A 17,010-nucleotide genomic window follows, 5' to 3' on the forward strand; every position below is an offset into this window, starting at 1 on the left:
GCTTCAGTTCCCTCATCTGTAAAATGGGACAATCTTGCTGCTTTGAGGAGCTCTTGGCTTTAGGGAGCCCCTTAAGGACTGATGCTTGTACCTCACGGGGTACAAGAGCCCAGGAAAGGGCAGGGGCTGGGCCTGTGGAGCCCACCTCAAGCAGCCTGGGAAGGGGAAGCAATGGCCAGGGTGCTGCCAAACTCCCTGGGAGGCTGTGTGGCTCCAGGCCTGTTGTCAGAGCTGGGTAGGTGCCAGGCCTGACCTGGCAGCCTCAGGAAATGCCTCTTGTGGCTGGGCCCAGAACCACATTTACACTGAAACCTGGGGGTCCAGAAGCAGGCAGGCTGTTCCCCTCCACCTACCAAGTAGGTGTGCAAACGGAGCAGTGAGCTCAGCCCCCCTCACCCCCTGCAGGGGTCAGATGGAGTGCTGTGCCCTGCCCGAAATGTGTGCCAGGCCTCAAACTCAGTGCTGGGCAGGCATGGTAACAGATGCAGGAGGGCCTGGGGGGCAGGAACATGGGCTCTGCTGTCAGATGGCCCCGGGTTCGACTCCTGCTTGTCCCTAGTTGGTGACCTCAGGGAGTGACAACCTCCTGGAGCTTCAACCTCCTTTTCTGTGAAGTGGGGATAACTATGCTGCTGCTTGTGGGTGAGGAGGAGGTCTCTAAGAGCTCCCCACGGACTCAGGACACAAAAATAGGCTTAGTCAACAGCAGTCATGTGATTCCATTCCCTCAATCAGGACAGAGGACCTACCAGCTGCACGTGCAGTTTGAATTCCTGGGCCTCTGACTGGACAGTGGGGGGCAACTTGGCAGTTTCGATTAAAACCTCAGACGCCCCCGCCCCATGTCCCAGCCATCCCCCTTCTCAGGCAGAGCTGCTCAGAGGAACCTCACCCACAGGCCCCAGGAGGCTGGCCCAGGATGCCTGCCATCGCATGGATTAATTGGGAAGGAAGCAGAAAGCCCAGCAGTTGGGGAGCTGGTTGAATACTTTCCTAACATAAAAAGTGGTGCAAGGCCAGGAGACCAAAATGAGCAAGTTAGAAAGATTCAGAGTGACTCCACCCAGTAGTTCTATGTGCCAGTTTATGAAGGCACCCATAGGTTCTGGGAGCACAGGGCGGGGCTACAGAGAGGGATGAATGAATGAATGGACTGCCCAGACCAAAGTCCCTTTAAGGCTCTCAAATTCAGCGTGCAGCACGTACTGATGAGACATGGCCACTATGCCAAGTTCTAAGCAGCAGGTCTCAGCGCTGACAGCACGTTGGAACCCCATGCTCAGGGTGCCTGTGTCTAATAAAAAATGGTGATCTCTGGAGAAGGACCAGGCATCAGCATTTTTAAAGCTCCCTGGAGGGTCCAACCTGCATCAGGATTGGGAGCCAGTTAGGTGGGAGCCATGAATCTGCATTTTGCCCAGTCATTCAAGGGAAGTCAGGAAATGCGGCTCTGGAGCACCTGGGTGGCTCAGTTGGTTTAAGAGTCTGACTTCGGCTCAGGTCATGATCTCACGGCTCTTGAGTTCAGGCCTGCATCAGTCTCTCTGCTCAGAGCCCACTTTGGATCATCTGTTTCCCCACCCCCCCTCTCTGCCCTCTCCGGCTCTCTCTCTCTCTCAAAAAATAAGTAAACATTAAAAAAAAATAATAAAAAGGAAACGCTGCTCTGAACAGGCCACACCCTGGAAGGTGAAGTCACCAGCCTTTACCGCTGGGACCCTGAGTCCAGGAGCTCCGTGGCCAGAAAGCCTGAAGCTGGCTGTGCTACAGCGCCCTCTGGTGGCCGGTTTTGCTGCAGGCTCAGGCCAGGGAGGACCTGCTTTGTGCCAGATACTGTGTTGAGTTCTTAATCCCCATCGTGTCAGTAGTCCCTGGGGAAATATTCCAGCAAGGAGATGCTGGAGGACCATTTTTAAGAGACTCAGGGATGCGAAGGTTATACATCTAGACATCTGTCCTGACCTGTAAGAGGATCCTGGGGCTAGTCCATATCTCTAACCCATTGTCTGGCATTCATCCCAACATTACAGTCACATTTCCTTAATTTATTCCTTATTACAGTGTGCATAGCTGATATGAGCTGGGAGCTCCCTGTTCTCCTCAAGTTTTAATAGCAGGAAACGAGGTGTGTCGAATTTGCCAAGGTGGGAGGGGCTAGTGAGTCCAGGACCTCCCACGGATGCTCTTGGCCTCATTCCAGCAGGCTGGGGGTTTGTACTCTGGAGCCCACCGGCACCTGCCTTCTCTTTGGCCCCTCTAAGCTGGGTGGGACCTCTGGCTCCCTCTTGCGGCCTGACTGTGCCCAGCAGGTGACCTCAGACTACCCTGTGGGTGGTTAGAGGCTGGAAAAGCTCCTGTTGGTTCCTCTGAGTCCTGACTACCTTCCCAGGCACCTTCTTATCTCCTTGGTTCTGGCGAAGGGGAGATGCGCGCAACTGGAAAATGGAACCTGGTAGCAGAGAAGGGGAAGGGGGGCAAAGGAAGACCCTCAAAGGTGGATTCTAGGCCCAAGTCAGTACGGCTCAGGTGAGGCCAGACCTGTGAGGTTTGGGGCACTCCCTGGGTCTTTCATGTGATTGAATACAACCCTCTGTAGTCTCAGTGATTTAAACCTTTGAAACTTTGGGGCGCCTGGGTGGCTCAGTCGGTTAAGCGTCCGACTTCAGCTCAGGTCATGATCTCACACTCCATGAGTTCAAGCCCTGCGTCGGGCTCTGTGCTGACAGCTCAGAGCTTGGAGCCTGTTTCAGATTCTGTGTCTCCCTCTCTCTCTGCCGCTCCCCTGCTCATGCTCTGTCTCTCTGTGTCTCAAAAATAAATAAAAACATTAAAAAAAATAAACCTTTGAAACTTTAACACCAGTCCCCAAATCAGGCTTTTTCAGCGACCTTAGAAGACCCCCAATTTATTCTCTTTCCCTGCTGAGAAATACATACTCTGAAAGCCCTGCCATTTACTGTTCAGCCCACATTAAGCACCATACAAAGCTCCAAGTCTTCTGGGGGAAGATATTTTCCTTTTTATTCTTCTGAGATGGGAGTTTAGCTTTCTGCTGATTTCACCTGTATTGGTGGAGGGACGATTTCTGTGGGTGGCATGGCAGTTTGGGGCTCTGTTACCGAATTCATGCATTCTGACACAGAATGGGTGCCTGCTCTGTGCCAGGAGCTCAACAGGCAGCCTTTGGAGCTGTCACTCAACAGGGCCTGCTGTGTGTGTGTGTTTTAAGAGCTCGTGAAGGGGACACCCTGAGTCTAGCACTGTGCTTGATGCCTTCCCTACAGCATCGAAGACAATTAATCCTCACAACAGTCCCATGAGGAGAAAACTGGTAGTCTTCCCATTTTATAAATCAGCAAACTGAGGCTCTGAGAGGTCAAGGACAACTTGCCCTGGGGCTCTGGGCTGGGGGCTGTGTTGTGATGTTTTCTGCAGAGACAAGAAATCTCCCACAGTCTCCAGGGCTTGCTCAGGAGCTATTAGAGAGAGCACGTGAGTCCCTTGCCCTGGTCCCCAAAGGCTCCAGGAAGAGGGAAGTTGGGCCTGGTGACAGGCAGAGACAATGGAGGGCAGGTAGGATGGGGCATGGGCAAGCTGCCATAGAGCTGAAAGGACCCTCAGAGAGGGTGAATCTTCAGTGGGGATCTCTGTGGATTCACGATGGAAAACTGAGCTTAAAGAAGGAAAGGGGTGGGGCACCTGGGTGGCTCGTCCATTGAGCTACTGACTTTGGCTCAGGTCATGATCTTGCCATTCGTGAGTTTGAGCCCTGCATGGGGCTCGCTACCGTCAGCGTGGAGCCCAGTGCAGAACCTCTGTCCCCCTCTCTCTGCCCCTCCCCTGCTCACACTGCCTCTCAAAAATAAACATTTCAAAAACAAAACAAAAAAAAAAAAAAAAGGAAAGGGGCTGGGCTGGGTCACACAGGGAGGCAGAAGATGGGACAAAGGCAGACCCTCAGGGGGAACAGCCATTTGTGTCCCCAGCCTTCCCCTTCCCGTAGGGCAGCAGCGTGCCTCCTCCTTTCTGTCCACTGCAGGCTCACACCGAGCCTGGCACACAGTGGGCAGTCAGGAAACGCTGATGAATGAACACGAGTGAGCATGAAGCATCCACTGAGCACTTGCTATACCCCCAGCACTGTCCTGCCCCTCCTTCTCTGTCCCCTGCCCCTGCTCTGGGATGGGGAGGGTCAAGGGTAAGTAGGGACAAGCAGGGGAGGCTGCCAGTCCTGCCGGGTGGCCTTAGCAGTGGCAGGTGACCAGAACCCAGTGACCTCAGAAGGTGATGTCCACCATCTGGTGGGTGGCAGAGGTCCAAAGCCCGTTTAAGAGAAAGGCAGCTGCGGCTGGTCACAGTCCAGTAGAAACCTGCCATCAATAATATTGGCAAGTCCTCTGAAGCAACTTCCTGGGTTTTAAATCATGAGTTCAGAAACAATTAAGCATACTTTGAATCAAATAAGTTAAAAATAATGCATTTCATAAAAGGCTTGCTTTGAATTAAAAATGGATCTCGTTAAGCTTAAATGTTCTTGAATGCCCCGTTTGAAAACAATGTCTTTTTTTTAAAGCTATTCCTCTAAATGTGCCAGTGGTTTTATTTTTCTTTAATGTTTATTTATTTATTTTGAGTGGGGGAGGGGCAGAGGAAGGAAGAGAGAATCCCAAGCAGGCTCTGCTCTGTCAGCACAGAGCCCTCTGCAGGGCTTGATCTCACAAACCATGAGGTCATGACCTGAGCCAAAGTCGAGAGTCGGACACTTAAGTGACTGAGCCAACCAGGTGCCCTGAAAACAATGTATGTTTAAAAAAGAAAAAAAGATTGTCTTTAAGTCCTCATGCAGGTTTGTCAATAGCTGGATATCAAACGCCCCTGTTTTTGTTGGGCTTGTATTCATACTCAGCCTAATGGGTGCCAGAAGGTGGCAGTGCTTATGGCCAACCCATAGGATGCAGGTGTGGAGCCAGATATAGGTCTACACCTGCCTGACCCATCCCCAGCTGTTACTCGGCCTCTCTGAGCCTCAGTTTCCTCACCTGTAGCTTGTTCATAACAGCACCTTCTTTTTTTTTCTTTTTTTAAATGTTTTTATTTATTTTTGAGACAGAGAGAGAGCATGAGCAGAGGAGGAGCAGAGAGAGAGGGAGACACAGAATCCAAAGCAGGCTCCAGGCTCTGAGCTGTCGGCACAGAGCCTGACGCGGGGCTCGAAGTCACAGACCGTGAGATCATGACCTGGGCTGAAGTCGGACGCTTAACCGACGGAGCCACGCAGGCGCCCCGACAGCACCTTCTTTATAAGGTTGTGAAGCTACTGCATGGAAGCCTTCTTGCAGCTTGGCACCCGGTAAGCACTCAGGGAATCTGAGACTATTGTTCTTATGAACTCCGTGAATGTTTTACTTCATGCATGCTTGCCTCATAACAAGGCTGTCAGTACAAGCCCAGACTAGTAGCATCTGGGAAACCTGCAGAAAGGGAGAGGACGTAGTTTCCCTGGGTCGGGAGTGAAGAGCAGTGGATTGTGAGTTGGGAGCGGATTCCAGACCTGGCAGCAACGTCCTTCACTGCTGCCCTCGCTAGGGGCTCTGGACATGAGCCAGCTCAACAGCAGGAAAATGAGGGTCTAAGGCTGATATGAACGGTGAGTGGGTCTCATGTGGATTTAAGTTACGAAAAAGAAAAATTGAATGTCAAATATCCCCACTCTTGGCCCAAATTAAAACCAAGTGATATGAAAGGCAGTAATTACCACTGTCATGAAATTCTATTGAAAGTTATGGCTGCGGCAGAAAGAACCCCTGCCCCCTCCTGTGTGGGTCTTACACCCCACGCTGAAATCTCTCCTCAAGCCTCATGAGCCTCCCAACATGTTGCAGAGGCAGAGCTGGAGAACCCCCCCTGCCCCCCACACCGAGGCCCCCAAATGCATCTCCTGCTGGTAGCATCTGGGCTGCGGGGATAGGCAGGTTGCACTGATGTTTCTCTAGTAGCTATGAAGGTCAGATCCTGCACGGGTGGCTTTTCTAATACATTTCTGGTCATGAGTCCCAGAAGAAAGCCGATTCATTCTGTGAGCATTTAGTATGCACTGACTGTTTGTCAGGGCCTCTGCAGGATGGGAGGAAACCGGTGCAAACAAGGAACAGGCCTCATGGTCTCCTGGGGGAGGCAGGTGTGTGAGCAGACAATTGCAGGAGGATGGGGTGAGGCGCCTGGTGGACTGTGGGTACGGAGAGGGTGTGCTGGCTTTTCCTGGGAGAGCAGCGGGGACTGAGAAAAGCCTTCTGGAAGAGGAGACATCTAATCTGGAGATCTAAAGAATGAATAGGTCCTTGCAACCCCTACCATCTGCTAATTGCTGACGTTCGAAGCAGTGGGTCCCTGTTAGCAAGGGTGGGCTGTAAATTGGCCCCCTTCTCCTGGAAGGCAATTGGTACTCTTTGGGGAGGACCCAGAGTTTGCACTGCTGGAGAAAGTCTTGGTGGGGACATTGAGAGCCACAGGTGCAGGAATGTTCGTTGCCTCGTTGTTTGTAAGATACAAAGTTGGAAACAACTGAATGTCCTCAACAGGAGACTAGATCCAGAACTGCAGGTGGATTCCTGCGGCAGAATACTGGTTCCTCTGCTTTCTCTGTGGGAGAAAGCTGCCGGCTTCAGGGCTTCGACACTGATAAAATCTCAAATCCACAGTTGAGGGCAGATCACATTGTGGAAGGGTAAGTGCAAAGTGATGAAATAGTACTGTGTGGAGCTCAGACTGCAGTTCGGTGTGAAGTTCAAGTTCACAGACCAGGGGTGAGAATGTGGGGCCAGGACACTGGCCACCTCTTGGGGGTGAGGGAGATGCATGGGGTCTGGAGGGTACCTGAAGGGCTCAACTTCCATCTGTAATGTTTTACCTCTTAAGACAAATCTGAAGCATGTAAGGAAAACCTTTAGAGGCTCATAGAACTCCATGGAGGGTCTGTAGCTGCTGTTTTAATCTCTGTGCCTATCTTTACGTTCAGAATGTATCGTGAGTTTTAAAGGTGTTTTTTAAAGAACTGCCAGGCATTCTGTCTCTTGACCTGACTGCTGGTTACACAGGTATCTCTTTTTTTAACGATTTGTTACACTGTGTATCTGTTCTATGTGCTTTTCTTTATGGAGGTGACATTTCAGTTTTTAAAAGTTAAGGGCTCCTGGGTGGCTCAGTCGGTTGGGCGGCCGACTACAGCTCAGGTCATGATCTCATGGTCTGTGAATTCAAGCCCCGCGTCAGGCTCTGTCCTGAGAGCTCAGAGCCTGGAGCCTGCTTCGGATTCTGTGTCTCCCTCTCTCTCTGCCCCTTCCGTGCTTGCTCTCAGTCTGTCTGTCTGTCTATCTCTCTCTCAAAAGTAATAAACAATAAAAAAAATTTTTTTTAAGTTAAAAAGAATGAGCAGGTGAGAGGCTGGGGGCAGAGAAGCAGCCTCAGGCAGGGGTGAGTGCAGAGGCCTGGGAGCTGGGCAGAGCCCTTTATATACAGGTCCCCCAGGGATAAGTGGTCCCCTGAGTGGCAGTCCTGCTCCCAGCCCTGCCTATCTGTGGTTGGGCCCCCCTCTCCCCACCTGGCACCTAGGGGCTAGGCCTGATTCAGCCCCGAGCCTTCATGAGGCTGGCTAGAAATGGAGCTCTCAGGGAGGGACACCAGCTGGAGGTGAGAGGAGGGCTTCAGTGAAGTTTTTCAACCAGTGCCTGCTGGGCATGTGGCCTGAAGGTGGGGGTTACTAGGAGCTTGGCATTTCTTGGAGGCAGCGGGGGGTGGTGGGTGGTGGCAGGAGAGGGCAGAGCCCTGGGGGGGAGGTACAGAGGAGCACCTCACGTGGTTCCACTGGCAGCTGTCTTTAGGAGCTGGGAGGCTTTTTCCTGGGCTTTCAGAAGGTTGGGAAACACACGGCATGTGCAAGGGTGATGGCAAAGCTGCATTACTCTGGGGGGGAGAAAATAAGCTTCAAGTAGAAAAGGTTGGGTTCTTAAACTCTCTGGTGCTCTCTCTGCACCTGCATGAGATGGGAAGTCAGACCCAGGCAAGGGGCTTGGACTACACGAGGAAGCAGGGTGCCTGACTTGGGTGGGAGTGCAGAGTGATTGGTCCTACAAGTGATCCTATTAAGAAAACTCTCAGGGGTGCTCAATTGGTTGAACTTCCGACTCCGACTTCGGCTCAGGTCATGATCTCATGGTTCGTGGGTTTCAGCTGTGTCGGGCTCTGGGCTGACAGCTCAGAGCCTGGAGCCTGCTTCAAATTCTGTGTCCCTCTCTCTCTGTCCCTCCCCTGCTTGTACTCGGTCTCTCTGTCTCTGTCTCTCAAAAATAAACATTATTATTTTTTTTAAAACTCTAAGGCATATAGGAAAGGATAGAGAAGGATTTTGCCCGACTAAGAAATAAAACATTGGAGGTAAAACTGCCCCCTTTGTACCTCCCTCCCCAGCACACACCCCTGTCATTTTCTCTATTCTTCCAGAGGGGCCAGAAGCCACTTTTAGTATGTGGAGCATTTCTCTGCACCACAGGCCTATAGGCATCCCTGAACATAGTCTAGGGAGTTGTTTTCCCTGTGCTTAAGCTTCATACAAACAGTATCTGTGTCCTGAGGACCCTGCTGCCCCTGGATATCCCCCGGGCATGCTTTCAAAATTGATTTTTGCTAAGTGTTGCAGCTCACGTGCTGTTCTTTTCTGTTTGTGAGAACTTTGAAATTCTCATGCCATACAATTCACCCATTTAAAGTGCAAAGTTCAGTGGCTTTCAGTGTGTTCGTGGAGTTGTGGAACTATGGCCACCATCAATGTGAGGACAGCTTCATCACCTAGAAAGGAACCCCACACCCCAATTCTCCCCTATCCAACCCTAGACAACCACTAATTGACTTTCTGACTATAGACTTGCCTTTCAGGACATTTCATATAAATAGAATCATGCAATATGTAGTCTTCTGTGACTGGTTAAAGCATTGCTTTCCATGCATGGATGTTCCATCCTACACACAATTTATTTATCTAAATAAAGGATGTAGAATCCTGCTTTCAGCCAAGATGGAGTAAAGGGACTGTATTTACCTTCCTGACTGGAAAAAAAAAAAAAAAAACTAAAAAAAAAAAAAATCAATGAAACAACAGTTCTCGAGATGCTGGACATCAGGCAATGAAGGGCAGTGCTTCTTGAGAGATGGGGACAAAGGAGGTGAGCCCTCTGATTGCTTTGGCTTTACTGCCTGGAGACGGTCTCCAGGCCGAGGACAGGGAGGGAAACACAGGTGGTGCCCAGTGGGCTCCTCAAGTCGAGGAGAAGCAGCTAGAAGTTCAGGGAAGCCAAGGTGGCTAGAATTCAGTGTAGCCTACTGGAGATGAGAGAGAGAGAAAGCAGGCTGGAGAGATGCCCAGGATCCTCTCTGAGCACTCAGCTTGAGTGCCCATTGGTACATATGTGCAAGGAAAAGACCCAAGGCTGGGGAAAGAGCCCTCTGTGTGGATCAGAGGGAAACAATCCTCAGAACCCACATAGGGGTGGAACAGGATCTGTTCCCAGAAGCCAGACTGCAGAAGCTCATGATTTAGGGGTTACTATATAAAATACCAAGAAAGTACATCCTAGAAAAAAGCCTGATAATTTTTATGAGAATTCAGAAAATATCCAGTGCTCAGTAAGGTAAAATTCACAATGTCTGATACCCAATAAGAAATAACCAGACATGAAAAGAAATAGTAGAAATATCAATCAATTAAAACTGACCCAAAGCCGGGGTGCCTCAGTGGCTTAATTAAGCGTCTGACTCCTGATCTCAGCTCAGGTCATGATCTCGCAGTTTGTGAGTTTGAGCCCCATGTCGGGCTTTGCGCTGATGATGTGGACCTTATTTATGATTCTTTTTCTCCCTCTCTCTGCACCCCACCCCCGCTTGCACGATCTCTCTCAAAGTAAGTAAATAAACTTAAAGGACCCAGGGGCACCTGGGCGGGTCAGTTGGTTAAGCGTCTGACTTCAGCTCAGGTCATGATCTCACAATTTGTGGGTTTGAGCCCCACATTGGGCTCTGTACTGACAGCTCAGAGCCTAGAGCCTACTTCGGATTCTGTGTCTGCCTCTCTCCCTGTTCCCCACTCACACTCTATCTCTCAAAAATAAACATTAAAAAAAAAAAACTGACCCAGAACCAACACAATGTTAGAATAATCAGACAAAGACATTAAAGTTATTATAACTGTATTCCATGTATTAAAAAAGTTATGTAGAAGATGACTAGGCAGGATCACATAGGGTTTTTAGGACAGTGATATTATTCTGTGTGTTACTATCAAGGTGGACACATGTCATTATACGTTTGTGCAAACCCACAGAAAATATAACCTGAAGAGTGAACCCTAATGTAAACTGTGGATTTGGGATGATAATGATGTGTCAGTGTAAGTTCATCAACTGTATCAAATGCACCACTCTGGTGGGGATGTTGATAGGGAGGGAGGCTGTGCATATGTGGAGATGGGGGGGTGTATGGGAAATCTCTGCACCTCCCACTCAGGTTTGCTAAAAGATTATAGCCCATTAAACAAAAACAAAAACAAAAAACAAAACCCAGAGATATGGAGGATAGAAAAACCCAAATCCTACTTCTAGAGATGAAAAACATGCTGGTTGGGATTAACAGCAGATTAGACATTGCAGATAAAACAGTTAGTAAACTTGAAGACACAGGACTAGAAAGTATCCAAAAATGAAGCCCAGAGGAAAAAAATAATTAAAAAAAAAAAAACAGAGCACCACTGAGTTGTGGTACAATTTTAAGCAATCTAATCTGCACATAAGGGAAATCTCAGGAGGAGGAGGGGTTAATGGTGCCAAAGAAAAAAATACTGGAAGAAATGATGGCAGAAAATTTCCAAATTTGATGAAAACTATAAACCCATAGAGCCAAGAAGTTCAATGGACCCCAAACACACTAGGCAGAAGGAGAACTACACCAAAACATGTCACAATGACTTACATAAATAATTGATAAAAACCAGTGGTAAAAAGATCTTTGAAGTAGCCAGAGAAAAACATCATGTTAGAGAGGAACCAAAAAACACAAGGATTCTCTTTGGAAACCATGTGAGTGAGGTGACAATGAGGACAAATCTTTAAAATATCAAAGGCGGGGGGGAAACCGTGTCAACCTGAAATTCTATGGCCTGTAAGGGTGTCGTAAAGAGTCTTCAGGGGTACCTGGTCAGCTCACTCAGTAGAGCATGTGACTCTTGATCCGGGGGTTGTGAGTTCAAGCCCCACATTGGGGAGCAGAATTTACTTAAAAAAAAGTTTTTCAGATAGCCAAAGCCAAAGTAATTAATCTCCAACATGTATAGAAAATGTTGAAGACTTTCAAGCAGAAGAAAAAGTATTCCAGACGGAAATATAGATCCACACTGAGGAACAAAGAACACCAGCGACAGTGACTGTGTGGGTGGCTGGCATAGTAATGAAGCTTCGGCGAACTGTCATCTGGAGTTGCAAAGGCAGGCAAAGCCATCCCAGAGGTCACATGATTTAACATTCCTTTATAAAAGTAAAAGTCATTCCCGCTATAGGAGTGGACACACTCCTGTGTTTCTATGGTGACGAAATGCAGGAAACCTTCGGCAATGTGTCTGCACATGGAACTCTTCCAACCACCATCACAAAGTTTTCTCAGGCTGATGTACTATTTTGCTACTCTTTTCTTAATTACCCACTTTGTTGGACAGCCATTCATGTGACATCTGCCCTGTGCAAAAGCATTGTCCCTGGCTATGTGGAGAAAATAAAGACGAACCAAGAAATTACCCAGGTTTTAAGGATTTCACAACTCAGAACACATTGTCTTGATAGAAGGTAATAAATCGAATTCCCTTATGAAAGGAAGAAATACAGAGAAGAGAGGAAGAGATTTCTCCTAGCCAGAGATCTCAGGAAGGCCATTTTCTAGGGAACCCTGTAAAGCATGAGAATTTAGAAATATTTAGTTCAGAAAGCCTGCAACTTATTTGTCATTGGTTGACAACTTATTAAAATATTAAATTTCTGGGGCACCTGCGTGGTTCAGTCGGTTAAACATTCGACTTCAGCTTAGGTCATGATCTCACGGTTTGTGAGTTCGAGCCCTATGTTGGGCTCTGTGCTGGCAGCTCAGAGCCTGGAGCCTGCTTTGGATTCTGTGTCTGTCTCTCTGTCCCTCTCCCCCGTTTCTCTCTCTGTCTCAAAAATAAATATTAAAAAAAAAAACAAGAAAGTGGATTCTGAATGTACTTAAGAGTCCAGGCATGGAAACCAATTTGACAATAAATTTCATATTAAAAAAAAAAAGAAAGAAAGAAAATACAGACCTTGCTAAAGCCAAAAACCAAACCAAACCAAACCAAAACAGAGTCCAGGCAAATCAAGGGTACTGGGTGGCTCAGTTGGTTAAGCATCTAACTTTTGGTTTGGCTCAGGTCATGATCTCATGGTTCATGAGTTCGAGCCCCATGTTGAGCTGTCAGCACAGAGCCTGGAGCCTGCTTCAGGTTCTGTGTCTCCCTCTTTCTCTGCCCCTCCTCTGTTCACACTCAGGCTCTCTGTCAGTCTCAAAAATAAATATTTAAAAAAAAAATTTAAATATTAAATTTTGGGTTAAAATATTAAAGTTTCTCCTTCTGCTTCATCCTGCCCTCCCCCACCTTCTGTTATCCTACTGTGTTTGAGTTGGGAGGAGAGAGAGAGGACGGACATGAGCACAGACAGTGAGGCAGTGGAGTGGGGAAGATAGTTTTTGCCCCCACGATGTCTAGATTAACTATCTCCAGAGGCTGGTGAGAGGGTGAGTGGCCTTGGAGATCACCACCGCACTTCCGGCTTGTGCACAGACTTCCCAAGCGTGTGGGCGATATGAACAGAGAGTCCGATGATATTTTGGTTTGGGAAGTTTCGGAACCTCTGGAAAGTCTGACTAGTTTGAATTTGATTTAATTTCAGACTTCAAGTACTCTCTGCCTTTATTTTCTCTTGGTTTAGCAAACCCCTTTTTGAGCCTTGTAGTCTGCATTGTCTTTGCTAAGGAAAGCCACAGGAAGGCATTGCCTGGGGCCTAGGACCTGGTACTTGCGGAAGGAAATCTCCTATCTCTTCATTAACCAGCTTTGGGAAGTCACAGGCCTGGAGGCCGTGGACTGGGGCTGGCTCACCTTTGGATTCCTCTTTGCACAGAACCTGGGCAATGGAAAGCATTCAGTAAAACACTGGAGAAGGAAAGAAAGAAGTTCCTCTTCCTGCAAAAGTAAAATCAGAAGTATTCAAGGCCATATCATTCCACCCCTTCCGCGAGGCCTCCAGTCAAGCTAGATGTTTGCTGTTGCCCAGATAGCCTGTGCCTTCCTCCTGGAAGGCCCTCGCCCACCCCCCATGCACACACAGCCCACTCTGTCAGAATCCAGTCTGTTTCCTGGATGTAACCTCCTCCCAGAAGCCTCTTGTGATTGTACCCTCCACCCCCACCAATCTCTCGCTTCTTCCTGTTTGGTCCTCTCTTCCTGGGCCAGACTGACTTGTGTTTTCCCCAGCCCTAAGTGTTTAGGCACCAGCCCAGGCTGGGGAGGGGTAGGAGGCAGAAGAGGAAGTGGGAGAGAACCGAGAGAAGCTGGAACTGGGCCTGTACTGGGGCCTGGACAGTGAGGGGGAGACGGTTTGAGGGGAGGCCGAGTGGGGGGCAGAAGGCCACTCAGGGCCTCGGCCAGTGTCTGGGCTTCATCTGGTGGGAGTCATGGAAAGGGGGCTGTTGAACAGGAGAGTATTTGTACCAGGTTCTAGAAGGTTCCTTGGGCTGCCACACTGAGAATGAGCTGAGGGGATGGAAAGAGGTCAAGAGGTGGCTGGAGGCCATTGACTGTCATCTGAGCAGGGAGAGGTGATGGAGGTCTGGACTAGGATGAATGGGGCAGGAAGTGGCACATTGGGGGTCAGGTAGGCAGTAAAATCAATAGGACCTGGGGCGTTAGTGGGGAAGAGCCCTGTGCAGTCTCATGGGAGCTGCCTGAAAGCTTCCTCTTTGTGCCAGCATGCATCTTGCAGCTTTGGTGCTGTTTGACTGCCAGGAGGCACTGCGGCAGCCCGGGGTCTCTGGTCCATGAGTCCATTCCTCATGGTGGCGGTCCAGTCTCTTCCTCCCAGGATATGCAATCCGGGCCTCTGCTGACGGCCAGACTGGCTAGCGGCTGAAACTGTGTCCCTGAGATCAGCTAATGTGCGATTACCCCCCACTCCTACCCTGGTGGACCCCAGCTTGGCTCCAAATACTCTCTTGTAGAGAGAAAGCTTCTCATCCGGTTCTGAATTGGGTAGTGGTTCCTTGTCTTTTGAGCACGGAGGAGGAGAGGTGGAAACCCCCTGAATTCAGGGTGTGGCACATGGACAGGAAGTTTCTGTTAAAACCCTGGTCAGCTGCCCTCCACCCTCCCCTCCGAGAACATATGTGACGAGCGTTACTTACTGAATGCTCAGATCTGAAGTCACCAACAGGAGCATCAAGACGGGCCGTGTATAACTTGTGTACCAGTAAACTCCCCCTTGGTGAGTGATGGAGACTCAGGCAGAAGCAGGAGGCAAGCTGTGAACTTGGTGGATTTGGAGGCTCTTACATACTGAACTATGTCCCTCCTAAATTCATAGGTTGAAGCCCTAACCCCAATGTGACTGCATCTGGGGATGGAGCCTCTAAGGAGGCACCTAAAGGTTAAATGAGGTCATGAGCAGGGGGGCCCTGACCCAATGGGACTGGTGCCCTTATGAGAAGAGACCCCAGATTGCATGCTGTGTCCACATGTCTGTGGAGGGCAGGCCACGTCTACCAGCCAGGACATGGGCTCTCACCAGAAGCTGGCTAGTACCTCAATCTGGGACCTCCCAGCCTCCAGAACAGTGACAACTTAGTTTCTGTTGTTGAAGCCACCTCGCCTGTGGGATTTTATTATGGTGGCTTGAGCCGACTAACATAGAGGCTTCCGCAGCTCCTGGGCCCCTCCCTGCCCCTCCCATTGTCCCTCCCAGTTCCCAGAGGGGCTGGGAGCAGGATACTCCCGGTGTCAGGCCCAGGTCATAGGGGCAGCAGCAGGACCCCCAACCCTGAGGACAGCCCTGGAAAGTTCCCAGCCTTTTCCTGCCTTGCCAGCTGGACCAAAGGCTCGTTCTTCCCACAGCTGCACCTGGCCTCAAGTATGTCAGCACCAAACGGGCGGAACACAGACCCTGCGTTCCCAACCTGGGCCTCTTTGTGGCATCCACTTCAGGGGAAACTTTCTTCCTCTTGCACTAGGGGCCATGTCTGGGTGACCCCCTTTCTCTGGAGTGGACAGTGGGAGCAGTATCCCTGCTGGGGGGCCCCACTGAGCTGCCACTTGGGGCAGGGGAAGGAGCCCTATGGTTGTCCCCTCCTCTTCCCACTTTCTGCACTTATGTACTGTCTGTGATCCATACTTCAAATCCACATATCCCTAACACCCAGATCCCCGAGGGTCAGTGATTTCTGGAATCCTGCCCAGGGCATTTGCCTGGTGTCCCCTTGATGTCTTGTTACCTCTTCCCCTTCCCAGAGGGGGACAGAGAGAGCATAGGGAAGGCCCAGGTGGGCTATATTCGGGGGGGGGGGGGGTGACTGGAACGTGCCTCCAAAATGCTTTAGTTATAAAAGTAATATCCTCCCAAGCCCCGGATCCTGGAGCCCGGTAAGCAGGGATAGACTGTTTGAGGTGGTGGCTTTCCTTGTGAGGGGGGACCCAGGTCCCTACCTCCAACACACTATCTGGGAGGAAATCTTTGGTGGGATTGGGCAGCACAGTTATGACCCCAGCTCTGCAGCAAGAGGCATCTGTGTGGCTCTCAGCCCCTTGGAAGCAGAGGAACTTCACTGAGGGAAGGATCATTTGGCCCCCCCCACCCCCTAACTGCAGGTGACGTATCTCACAGTCCTGCCTCCCCATCCTCCTCACAGAAAAAAAAAAAAAAAAAGGGAAAACCCTTGGGTCCTATGAATGAGAAAGACATGAACACTGGTAAAATCCGAGTAAGTCTGTGGTCACTTGAGACATTGTGAAAGTGTCCATTATCTGGTTTGGTAATGTGCTAATACGTAAGATGCCATCATTGGGAGGAAGCTGCGCGACGGGTCAAGAGACCGCTATACTTTTCTTTGTAACTTCTTGTGAATCTATAATTCAAAAGAAAAAGGATTTTTAAAATGACAGACCCACAGAATAGGGTAAAATATTTGCAGATCATAAATCTAATAAGGGACTTGTATCCTGAATATATACAGACAACTCAAGTATCCATTAACTGATGAGCGGATACAAAAAATATGGTATATCCATACAGTGCCATGAAAAACTAACAGGTGTTGGAAACCAGCCTGGGCTGCAGCAGGCGGAACCCTGTGTGTCCTGAATACTCGTCTGTGGTCACACACAACCCAGTGCCCACTCTACCGGTAGAGCTGGTGCCCTTGCCTGGGACTCGCTCTGAATTGCAGCTGTCTTCAGCCCCCTGGCACAGTGCTAATGGTACTCCTGCATCCCTTACTGCGTCCTCACAGCAGCCTTATTAGGAGGTGCTGCCGTTATTCCCATTTCACAGATGAGGAAACTGAGGCTTGGGGAGATGATCCCCCAGTGGCAGAGTGGAGAGTGGCACAGGTGGGAACAGAATACAGGTCTCTTACACCAGAGGGTTTTGGTCTGCGGGGATTTCTGAGGCTGCCGCCTCCCTGCCTACCCCTTTGTCAGGCTCGCAAGTTGCAGCCTCCTTTGAGCAGCTTGGGGACTGTAAATGACCCCATACACCCCCCGTAGCCATGTCACGTGCATGACTGTGTGGTGTGAATAAATGTGATCTCCAGCTTCCCCTCTTTGCCAGCTGGGCCGGGAGGGCCTTTCATTGGTACCAGGAAGGAGTCTGTCCTGGCATGGCCAGGTAGTATCAGGCATGGCCACGAGATGGC

General features: G+C 49.7%; 1 protein-coding gene across 2 annotated transcripts in view; it reads right to left on the bottom strand.

Annotated features, from left to right (window-relative positions):
• The window catches only part of TKT (transketolase), a 45,027-nt gene that overhangs the window by 740 nt on the left and 27,277 nt on the right, over positions 1-17,010 (bottom strand). For both annotated transcript variants that reach the window (XM_043587638.1, XM_043587635.1), the window contains one exon: positions 12,865-12,878. The gene's annotated coding sequence lies outside the window, so the exon portion shown is untranslated. The remainder of the gene's footprint in view (positions 1-12,864; positions 12,879-17,010) is intronic.

This window comes from Prionailurus bengalensis, chromosome A2 (genome assembly GCF_016509475.1).
Source record: "Prionailurus bengalensis isolate Pbe53 chromosome A2, Fcat_Pben_1.1_paternal_pri, whole genome shotgun sequence".
Taxonomy (NCBI): domain Eukaryota; kingdom Metazoa; phylum Chordata; class Mammalia; order Carnivora; family Felidae; genus Prionailurus; species Prionailurus bengalensis.